Below are 12138 nucleotides of genomic sequence, written 5' to 3' on the forward strand. Positions count from 1 at the left end.
TCGAACTCTGCTTGGTGCCAAACTGACCACAGGTTCAGATGACAAGTATTTTGGGGTATAAGCAGTCCGTTTTGCGGCAGGCAGCAGCATTATTCACCCTTTGGCCAGCTGTTCTCTGACAAGGAGGAGAATTGGGCCCAGGAACATTTCCAAGACAGTGACATTGAGCTAAGCACGATGTAAAGAAGCCCATCCAGCCTTTTGGAGAGAGAAAGGAAAAAAAAAAAAAAAAAAAAAAAAAAGAACTATTAAAAGGTAAATTGTGAATCAATTCTGAACTTAGAATATGTTTCTAGTGGGCATTACTAGAACTGCAGGCAGAAGGAATGAAGGTGAAGGACATATTTGGCTAAAAATAAGAAAAGATAAGCAACTGCATAATGGAGGGGAAATTGTGGCTTTAAAAATATACACACAAAAGCACATAAGCACCAAACTTAAAGAATCTTCAAGTACCATGCATTCTCAGCAAGACTGAAACAGGTTAAACATTCATTAAGTGTATCTATTTTAATTTATTAAGCTGAATGTTCTGAACCTAAAGTGAATCCGTGTAAGTAAGACTATCACAGTCAGAAACAAAAATGGCAGAGTTGTGCTGGTATTATGCTTCAAAAATTGAAGCGAAGGATGTATTCAGGCTTTACAGTATATAACAAATCTTTTGCCTATTCTAAACCACCTGCTGAAAATAATTAATCTGCTAAACAGTTCTAAATTGGAATTCATTGTATTACGAAAATCTTTGTTCTTAAATAGCAGAAGCATTTACTACGCGTAAAAGTATCAGATGCGTTGACATTGGGATTGCACTTATTTTTTTTAAGCCTTCTTTTCATTCCCAGACTGATTTACTTTTGCAGTTACTTCAAATTCAATACAATAAAGGATGATTTAACTTGGAGTTAGTGTAATGGGACTTAACGCACAACATTACCTTGCAGACTTCACATAGGATCTAATCTTGGTAGAATTACCACATTCCAAGTAAAATTTCCAGTATCTCAAACTATTTTAAACAGCAACATTTTCTAACGTAGCTTGATTTTAACAGTTAGGTGCCTTAAAAACAGTTGCGTGCATTATACCCCAAAGTTAGCAGTGAAATACCGAACAGCGTGAGTTGATGAAGCAATCTATGTTTTAATAAACTTTTGTTGCAAAACGTGTGTGCTGCAGAAGTGACATTGGAAATATTTTCTCATCCTGTTTCTTTGCATTACGTTTGCTTACAGTAAGAACTGCAGATGACTCTGCTAGTCACTAGCGCAGCCGCGGTCGTGCAAGACATTTCTGCCGATCCATTAGCTGGACGCCCCAAACTGAAAGGGCACTCCAGAGCAGTCTGAAGTGAAGGAACAGGCACCCATCTTTACATTTTGCACACTGTGTTAATGACTGACTGAACTACACCGTGCCTACAGCCGACTGACAGGAATTCTAACCTGATTAAATGTCCCAGTATGTTTTAATGCCTTTAAATGGAACTTTTATGGCCTGTTCTGCACGCATATTATTAATATAGAACCATCAAAGAAACCACAGACACGCATAATAGCTCATCAATTTGTAGCCAGGCACTTTTGACCTTGAAAAATCAGCTGTCTCTCAGATTAATGTAGCTATGTTTTGGGCAGAAAAAAAGAAGCTATAAAATTATCACGCTTATTTTTGTCACCTGTCAGCGCAGGGGTATGGGATAAAGGCCATGCTGCTAGCTTTTTATTGATATTGCCATCAACCTCTGACATCTGAATTAGACTCTTAGAGACCTATTTCTAATAAAAACCCACTTAGACATTAACATTTCAGCTGCAGCGGATCACAAGACACACTGCGAGCAGGAAGGTGCATTCAGTCTGACTTCCACTCCCCCATCAGCTAATTTTCCCCATTTCCTGTCCTTCACAGAGGCCCCAAAGCACTTAAACAGCTCCAGCATGGACCACAACATCCACCCACAGAATGGGTCAAAGGTTCTTTGGGGCAAAAGGTCGGCAAAGGGTAAGGACAAGCAGAAGACAGAAATACCACCCCATCTCTAAAGGGGGTGGAACCGAATGCCAAGTCCTGGTGATAAATTAATGATGGTTATAATATTCAGGGAACGGAATCACATTTATATCTTGGGAACTAAGTTTAAAAACTGCTATGTTGAGAAAAGCGGACAAAAAGAGGATGAAGGCCATTTCAAAAGGAGAACTGCCATACTGGAGAGAAGCCATTAATGGGCTTTCTCTACACTGGTCTTTTAAGCTCAGACAGGGACGAGCCCTCCAAAGTGAAAGGAATTTCAAATAATTCCAGGCTGCACAACATTTCCTTGCACACCTGAGCAAAAGGCCCAGGGAATACTGTCTTGGAAATTGAAATTATTTTTGCCTTTCAGTATCAAGTGGCTCACTAAAAGCTATTTTTTAGTCATCCCTCTCCCAGAGCTGTTCCACTCATATAAATAACCAAACGTATATCTGAGCAGACAACTGAATGCTGGTCTTCCATTTTCCAGCAAAATGCCCAGAGCACTGGGAGATACCAACAACCTCTTACCCTCAGAGAAATATTTATCATATCGCTCAAGTCAAGGGAAATGCTTGACAGTCCAATCTATGCAAGGTGTCTAACTTGAGCAATGTACTTATATTGTTATGGAGTTGATGCCATTTACTTTAGTGCTTACATAAATAATTTGCACTGGAATAGACTAAGGAATTGATTTTCTGGGGACTTCCAGATACTTCCAGCCTGCATGAATCTGCATTTTTTGTTTCATGAATATATTCCTTAGGAAGAAAAAAAAAAATCTTCTCCACTTTATGTTCTTTATAAGAGACTTGTTTGGAAAATTAAGTAAAACACTTGCTTTTTGTCTTGATTTCCAGGGAAAATGAAAGAGAAGATTCTGCTTCTCCTGGTCTGGGCTTTTATCCTTTAGTCTTTAGAGAAATTAATAAAAAAAATAAAAAATAAAAAAAAAGAAATGTCAATAAAACATGCAAGTAGGAACAGTACGAGAAATACTCCCACACCGGGCTTTTAATGCTCCCTCTAGCTTGATTAACCACCTGTACCATGCAATCAATTAAAACCCCAACCAAGACAGACATCTTCCATTCATTTGTATAATTACAATGTGGCATCCAGCAGAATCATTATCGTACCAGGTGACAGAATCAGTCTGGTACATCTTCCTATTAACTCTACCCAGTCTTACTGTTATATGAATGTCTTTTAAAGAATACATTATCAGAGGGGGCATAGACAAGCATTATTCATTACAGACTTCAATGTCCACCAAGGTGAAAACAGACCAGTACTACAAAGTGGCGCACTTCTGCCAACAGAAACATCAGTATTAAAAGCCAAAGGCAACAGCAGTATCTCCTGCAAGCTCCAAATTCTATTGAGCAAAGATGTGAGAATAAAATGAACAATTTGGAGTGCCATTCTCAAAATACTTTCAGGATTTTCTTTGTGATCCACAAAGGATTTTGAGTGGCAACTTGCTTTGCAAGGATAGCCTAGATGCAGTGAAGATAGAAACAAATAAAAAAAGCAACCAAAAAAAAATCCACAAAAAAATCCTGCAAAATTAATTTATAAACCAGGAAAACCAAAGTTAGTTTATAAAACAGGAAAACCAAAGGCTCCTTACATACAAAAATCAACACCAACCAGTACTTTATGATGTTCCAAATTTTGATTTTTTTTTTCCCCCTAAGTGTCAGGCTCCTCAACACAGATAGCAATGATATTAAAAAGTCACTAAGTTCTCCCACAATCATCTTAGCACCATCTTTAGTGGAAGGATCCCATAAACGTCAATTTATCCACACCAGAACAACTTCTCCTTTATGCCAGGTTTAATCAGGACAGGGAAGAAAGCCCACTCCTGCCCACCAACACAAAGCCTGAAGATTTCCTGGGCTTCATTTTACCTCAGAAGATTCCTCCGTTCTCCCAAAAACCATTTTTCCAGCACAGAAAGGTGACAAACAATGGTATATACACTTGTGCTGTTAGTGACACACCACACTGAACCACACAGTGAAATGCACACCATCCTTACAACCACGGGCGTACTGCTCCAGCTAGAACTTCCACCGTGTTCTCACACTGACCTCTTGCAAAACGAAAACAGCACAAGAAGGAGGTAAGGGATAGAAGCCACATCTTCATAACACAACAATAACGGATAACAGATTGCCATTTTTGCTTCAGATCAAAAGCATTTTTTTTTTTTTTTTTTTTTTTTTTTTTTTTTTTTTGAGACTCCTCTACTCCTCTATTTACCATGTTTTAATTTGCCTAACAGAGTGGCCTTGTAGCACACAATGAAAATTCTTTGGGGGAGAAATTGAGCAAAGAGGTAGCAACCAGGAGCCAAAGCAGAAAACTCCTTTCAATTGACAAGATACAACTACAGATGCTACAAAACAATCGCTCCTCCAGCATACTAAATGTGGATGTGGTGTTTTCAGGACCAGCTACTCCACCATACCAGACCCAGTTCTATGGGGCCATAGCAGCTGCCAACATATATTCTTACATGTCACTGACAAAAGGGGCTGAGGATGCTTCGTGCCCTATAATTGTATGGGGTACTGCACTCTCTAGCAGCTGGCTTGCAGTGCAGTGTTCTCTAAAGAACTGCAGTTCCTGATCTGCAGTTTTAAGGCCTGAAAATTTTACCTGCTTAACCCACAGCTTTCAGCTAAGCTGAATTCAGAACTCAGTCTGTGTGAAGGGCACAGTAAAACTGTTTAACCTCTCTGTTAAAGCACCCTGAAGCTCAAAGTAACTACAGGCTAATTAGCAAATATGAGAGATGTGGAAAAAGTTCAACAATTGTGTAAAAAAATTATTTTTATACTCCATAATAAAGAAATAGTTTATGTTCTATCCTCATCTTTTGTCAAGCAGAAGAAACAGGGCTGATACTTTTCACTCAAACCTTCACCACCAAATAAAGCTGGCCATGGTTTATGCATTTCCTTACTTTACTTCTTTTTTTATATTTGCACCTAAAATATCTCTGGAAGTGTGTACCTAGAAATCTACATGGCCAAAGGCTTTTGAATTTCACAATAAATCAATGTCCATTTCTATATCTATCCCCCTTTGTAGAAAGAGTCTGATTTCCCCTCACACACACACATTTTCAGCATGCCAACCCCAGCTGATCCCTAGGCTATGGTTAAGATTCCTGCAAACACAGGAAATGCAGTAGCACAGATCTCAGAGATCCATTAAGAGGGGATTAGTCTAGGATATCTTTTATCATCATTAGCCCAACTTGGATTACAAAGCTGTGGCAAAAGCCACACACCGTCACACAATTTTTCCAGTCTTCAGCATGCATTCCCCTTATATATCAGGCTGCATGTTGAATAATTCAGGAGCAAACGAATGGGGTGAACATGGCTGAGATACATATCTGCACGTACCAGATCAAGGTTACAGAAGGAGCAGGCTCCCTGCACCACTGCAGCATTAAGCACCCTTAGGCCCAAGGCCCCTTCCCAAGGGGGAGGTCCAGGAAGGCTGGGCAGAAACTCACATCTCTTTGTGCCCAAGTTTTAGCACTTCAAATGAAAATACAAAAAAAAAACTTGTATGGGTACCATGTTGTTTTAGAGAAATTTTGGATTCTATTCACAGAAAAGTAATTAGAGCAGCATTTTTTATGGAGCAGATGATTTCTTTTCAAAGGTAAATAAAGGTGAATCTGCAGTTACATGGAAAGTGAAGGTGTATTTCACTTCTTATCTACATAGAGGGCTGTGTTCCCATTATTGACAGAGCAATATCTTCCCAAGGCTCTGAAATTGTATAAGAGTTTCAAAGGAAGCAGAATAAGTGATAGATTTGCTGAAACCATTCAGGCCAAAATAAGTATTTATCCATAGGTTTAATCATACATTACCTGACAAGTCAGAAGTATGCCTTCCCCTAGAGATAGCGCTGATGTGAACATGAATCTAAATTATAATAAAACTACTTTTAGACTTAGGGAAAAAAAAAAGAAAACATATTGCTGATAGGTAGCGAAAACCACTGGGTGCAAGGGAATGCACGATTTTAAAAGACCTTCTTGCAGCACTGACAGATCCTGTTCTCCATTTTCACTGTATCACCTTTACACTACCATAGCCTTCTAGACTTTGTTGGTGCTATTTCTAATTCATGGCAATAAAAAAAAAAAAAAAGTAATGTAAGAGGAAAACTAACCATAACTACTGTGAAAAAGTTAGCAAGTTCCTGCATTAGAATGACATTACTAAAGAATGTCCAATTCAATACCAACTCATTTTTCCTAAATTTTCTGGAAGCATATTTTAAAGAAGTTACATATCTGCGGAAAAAAGCAATCTGGAAAAAAAAAAAAAAAAAAAAAAGTTTTAATGGCTGATATGATCATCACAAATTCTTTTTTTATTATTTATTTATTTACCCACCACCACTTATTATGTAGCCAAAGACTAAGAATAAACAAACAACCGAATTGAAAGATTTAGCACCCATTTTGCTGTATTTTGTAAGAAACTAGAGCTGTTTAAATTATACTAAATGAACATAGATTCTTCTTGTTGTGAAAATAGTCATCGTGCTGCTAGTTTACTAATGTGGTACCAGGACAGCTGAGTGAATAACAGAAGCTAAATACATGAATTTTACCTGAGTCAACTCAAGCGTTTGTTTTTATGCTTAATTATTAAGAACAATGGCCATCTGCATTCACAGATGTGCAGCACAGATTGCAGCTCAATTTCAAAAAGAAATTCAGAGTTTTGTGCTCCAAATTTCTTACCTGTTCTTTTGAAAGAAAACAAGGCTGGGGAAGTATATTTTTTTCCCCACATTCCCAATTTTGTTCTGCAATGCTGCTCTCAGCCTACATTCCATGTATTTATCTACTGCTGCTCCAAACCCACGCTGATTTGATCCCTTCCCCTTTGTCCTTGCTTCCTTCTTCTCAAGTTCAGAAATACTTCCTCCTACAGCAGGGCTTGTTAAAGTTAAAACATACTTCTTTTCTGAACTAGTCTCATTGATATGAATTTAGCTCTTCATAAAGGCGTGCTCCACTGGCTATTTATCAGGCTGTGGCTCCTGAGTTTGGTCAAAAAAGGCTGGCCAGCTCCGGTGACACTTATAGTACAGTGAAGACCAAAAGCATTATTTTCAGATATTAGACTTTCAGATACTTCAGAGCAGATACTAGATAAAATGACATAAGTAGAGTAGACTAAGACGTACTCTTAGCATACTACTCAGCACACACAGAGCTAGGTTACAGAAAACTCCTGAAGATTTGAGCCTTGCAGCTTTGAACCTCTGGGCTGGAGCACTGTTTGTGCTCAGCAAACTAAAGGCTTGGGAAGAGGAGCTGCGTAGTGCACAACAAGGCTGGTCAGAATCTGACCAAAGCTACCAGATGAGAAGCATCTGACTGGGCAGTTGTATATTGTGTATTTGTTTTATATTGTCTTATGTAGAGCTTAGGGATATGGTTTAGTGGAGGGCTGTTAGCGTTAGGTTGGAGGTTGGACTCGATGACCTTGAGGTCTCTTCCAACCTAGAAAATCCTGTGATTCTGTGATTTGCATCCGATGCATGTGGTTTCCTCTTCTCACATATTATAGCTACAGGCTTTGTGTATTATATAGACTTGTATGGATGTGTGAGATTACACACCCAATATACCTTTACACAATGCTTAATTCATTTTGCTTGTTTCTTACACTAGAATCAGATCAGACTGTCAAATAATAGAAAAAAATGTGGTTTTCTGGACCATAACTGAGTGTCCCAGAACACAGTTATTAGCAGTTAAAGGAGAACACAAATCTGGCTAACAACACTTCAGCAAATCAGCACTTAAGGGAAGCACATATGGTTCTGCCTTATGCCCGACTGCATGGTGCCAACAGGAAGAATAGGAACTTGATTTAACATTGGAATCATTACTAGGAATATATTTTTTGGAAGGAAAACGTTGTTGCTTCACATCTCTGGCACACAATGGACAAACTTTGAGTCAGGTAACTAAGCTCCCACCACAAATAGGAAGCTGGATTAAATGTATTTACACAGGTTCATGCACCCCAACTGAGATTAGTACATCAGCTGCCTACAGGACTGGCTTAACTTTGAGAGGTGTGTGGTAGCCATTTCTCTTATTTTCTCAGAAAAATAACCGGAGTGTTCTGCCTTGGCAACGCAGAGTCATTCAGACTAGGCCTGCCTCTTTGGGAGGTTATGGCAACAGCCACACGCCAGGCCACATAAATAGTCTCATTGACTTGAAAAATACATGGCACTGCGGTCAGGGCTCCCTTGCAGAGAGAAGGGAGCTAGACAAATCTCAGACACTTCAGGATCAAAAGCAGCATTGATGTGAGCTCTGATCTTGTTATCCCAGTCTGTATTCGCAAGGAAACAAACCTCCACACAGAGGGACTGCATGGGGCAGAAGCTTTGCATGAAAATGGAGGGGCTGGTGCTGCTGCTGAGGGTGGAGTGTTGGCTTTGCTCCTGCTGCACCACCCACAGAGGTTATCATTACTCAAACCAACTCTGAGCGTATGCAAGATATAGAAATGTATCAATATTATTTACCCATGCATTAACAGTTAAAGAAACTAAACATTTTCATGTAATGCAGGCTTGCATTAGAATAGCAAAAGAAAAAAAAAAAAGCTTTATTTAAAAAAAAAAATAAATCTGACATTCAGTAGAATTTTATTTCATTAATTCTGCGATCAGAAGGGCAAAGCTGGTCCTGCAATGAGCATTTCCTTAGCCTAAGGGCGCTCCCAATCCCACTGATTCCAGGAACGGGTACCTCTGCACCACCATACCATGGCCACAGACATCTCAGCCCTTGGATTTTCTTATGCAAGGCATATCAATGGTACAATGATGCTAGCAGGGGAAGATTTCTTGTAGGAATTGTAAAAGGAAAAAAAAAAAAAAAAAAAAAAGACACTCTTTGGATAAAAAGCTTCTTAACATCTAGAAACTTATTTTTTTTAATCTAATGCCATGGAATGGAAGATTACTGCAAATGAACTTTGTATATAAACACTCATTAGCAGTGAAATCCACATGAATAGAGAACATAAGAACCTTTACACTGAGCTGACAATGCATTAGGGCTTTTTGGTTTTCTATGCATGTCTTCCTCCACGTTTCAAGACCAACAAATTTATTTTTGGAAGTCCACAGTTGAGAGCTGAGATTTTGAAGAGAAGAAATTCTGCACATTAATATTTGTTACTTAAATTAGCTCACAGGTAAACACGCTTCTTTATCTCCCTCTCCTTTTAAATAATCAAATATTTCTATTCCACCAAAGAATTAACAAAACTGAGCTAAATATTAATAAGAAGGCTCTATAATATCATTTGATTTCTCAATAATTTTAAAATAACCTAAAGAAGATGGAGGAATTTCTATTAACACTGGATCACTGCCTTGGGGCTCCGATATCCTCAATACTGTGACCTCTTTCAGTTTGCAGCTTTGGAGCTACCATACAGGAGTTCAAAATTTGAGATGATCCAGGTAGATGTACTGGCTGCAATTTAAGTTCTAATAAGCTCTGCTCCCTGATGACTACATGCACTGTGTGGAGGAAGAAGAAAAGTATTTAATATGAAGAGAGATGCCAAAGCAAAACCAATATTCTCTGTAACCTGACTCCTTCAGAACACTCCACAAGACATGCTTTGTACATGTGATCCCGTTTCTAATTAACAGCCCTGGCAATTGCTGATTTTCATCTTGCTGTACTATTTCAGCTCAAGTCCAAGCTGCCTAAGAGATGTTTTTCCTCTTTTGTTTCCCAAATTAACAGTTACTGCTGTCTTGCTACTAGACCACATTCACTTGCTGCTCCGTTACCAATCCATGCATGCAGATCTGAATTCCAGTCATTCAGTTTTGCCACGAGATCATGCTGGTTCTGAACAAAACCATATATTTTACCAGTTCTTATGTATTTTAAATACACCTCCTGCATGGAGCCACTATGGCAATAGTCAGGGTGAAAGCTGCAATCTTTTAGAGTGGACAAGATCTGACTTCTCTTTGCCCTATGACCACAACAGTATTCAAACGTCAGTGTGAACCAATGCACTGATGTTCCCAATAAAGTCTCCCATTAAACAAAAAGAGAATAATCCCCAGGTACTAGTCATTTGATCCTTTCTTACACCAGCATGGTATCGATTCAATTGGAAAATGTTCTTTAAAACTGCGGTAAGACTCACCATCGGTATTAAGGTTGTAGAAATAATCTTCAGACCACGTGAACTGTCTTTGTACTTTCTGGTCCTTATAGAGAGAAACAATTTTTTCTCCCCCAAAATTCCTCATCTCAGGCTGATTTTTGAAGCATGGTAACTATAGCCCACATCAAGATCTCACAGTTACACCACAGTTATCCAGTATTTTTTATACTGCCTGGTGTACTGCATACAATTTTACTTTACCTGAGGAAAATGAAGAGAGTTTTGCCAGACCCCTTTAAATATTACAAAAGCTTCAAATGAAAACCAAGAGTTTAAGCCATCAAGATATTAAGGCTTGACTGCAGTAGTTAGAAACCTCTGCTACCTATTACTAAGAATACCTTTGTGTTACATCTTGGCCCTGGAAATCCCACAGCCTCCAAGGTCAGCCAGGGCTATCAGCACACCCATCCCTCCTGCCTCTCCTGTGCATCCCTTTGCCTGTCACTCTAGAGGCTGACTTGCACTAAAAAGCTTTTAGAAATTTAACGTGAATACAATTTTTTCCTTGGTACAATACGGAAATCTCTGCCCTCTCTCTTCACAAGTCACTTCCTCACTCGTTGACCATCAGAGCTGGAGTAGCACCAAGCACTTTAAAAAGTCTTCTTCCTAAAACCCTAGGATTAGAGTATGAGCTTCTCCTGTACCTTTTACTATAAGTAAGGTCTTAAATACCAAGAGCTAACCAAGTAAATAAAGCACTCAGACCTCAGGTGAAGTCTTAAAATATTTTAAGACTTACAATAATCACACACTAATCACAATAAATATAAACTGTATGTTTACCTTACCAAGCTTACTTTTTCTAGTATATATTTAAGATACTCCTAGGTAAAAACTTTCAAAATTCTTTATTCCTTCCCTTTCACATATTGCTACTTTCAGCACTTGAGTTCATATACAGTGAAAGGAGCAGAGGCATAAATGTGAAAAATATATTTTACTATCTCATAGTGCAAGACAAAAACAAAGATCAGGATTTTGTGAGAGAAGAATTTAAAACAGCAGTATATGAAACTAAATTATGTCTCTAGGGCAAAATCAGATTGCTCACTTTCTAAACACTGCAACAGTAGACAGATACAGGTAGAAACAGAATGATTACTGTCTAATAGAGTAAAGAGAGGAAAACAATCAGAGATAGCTGTCATTCACAGAGACGAGTATATGGATTTCCTATATCTGCAATTAACAGATGCATTTCTGCCTAAGTATACATATCAGTTAAAAAAAAAATGTGGGTAGAAATGTATACACTTGTGTTGAAAATGAACCACTAAAACCAGATCATTTCCACATATCTACATGCCCCTTAAAATTATTACCTAGCAAGAGCAATCCTATTTGTTCTAATTGTCAGGTTTTGTAAACAGCCACAATATTGGCCTCATTTCTTTCATATTAATGGTTTTCCATAGTTTTATGTTTTCATAATTTAAAATCCATCTGTAATAATCTTATTTTTGTTTTGCTTAGCAGTCTAGAAGTTATTAGCAGTATATTAGTTAATTGGCAATTTCTTCCGGTTTAGATTACCACTGCCAGAGTACTACAAGATAAGGTACAAGCTCAAAAATACCTCATAAATATTAAATTATTAAAATTTAAGTGAAACAAGAGTAATTGAAGCTAAGGAATAAAATTATATTTTCATATTTCTAATTCTATGATTACATTCTTACTCCCAGATAAGTTTTTTGCTTTTTAATACTTTTCTCATTATGGCTTACACTTCTTATCATTCCTCCCCTTCACAAGCCTCAGCTTAGCCAGCACTTGAAGACAGGACATGAATCACTTCCGTGAGTATCATTCCATCTGGAACTAGAAATAAGAT

Source organism: Aythya marila (assembly GCF_965140915.1).
Source record: "Aythya marila genome assembly, chromosome: 6".
Classification (NCBI taxonomy): Eukaryota; Metazoa; Chordata; class Aves; order Anseriformes; family Anatidae; genus Aythya; species Aythya marila.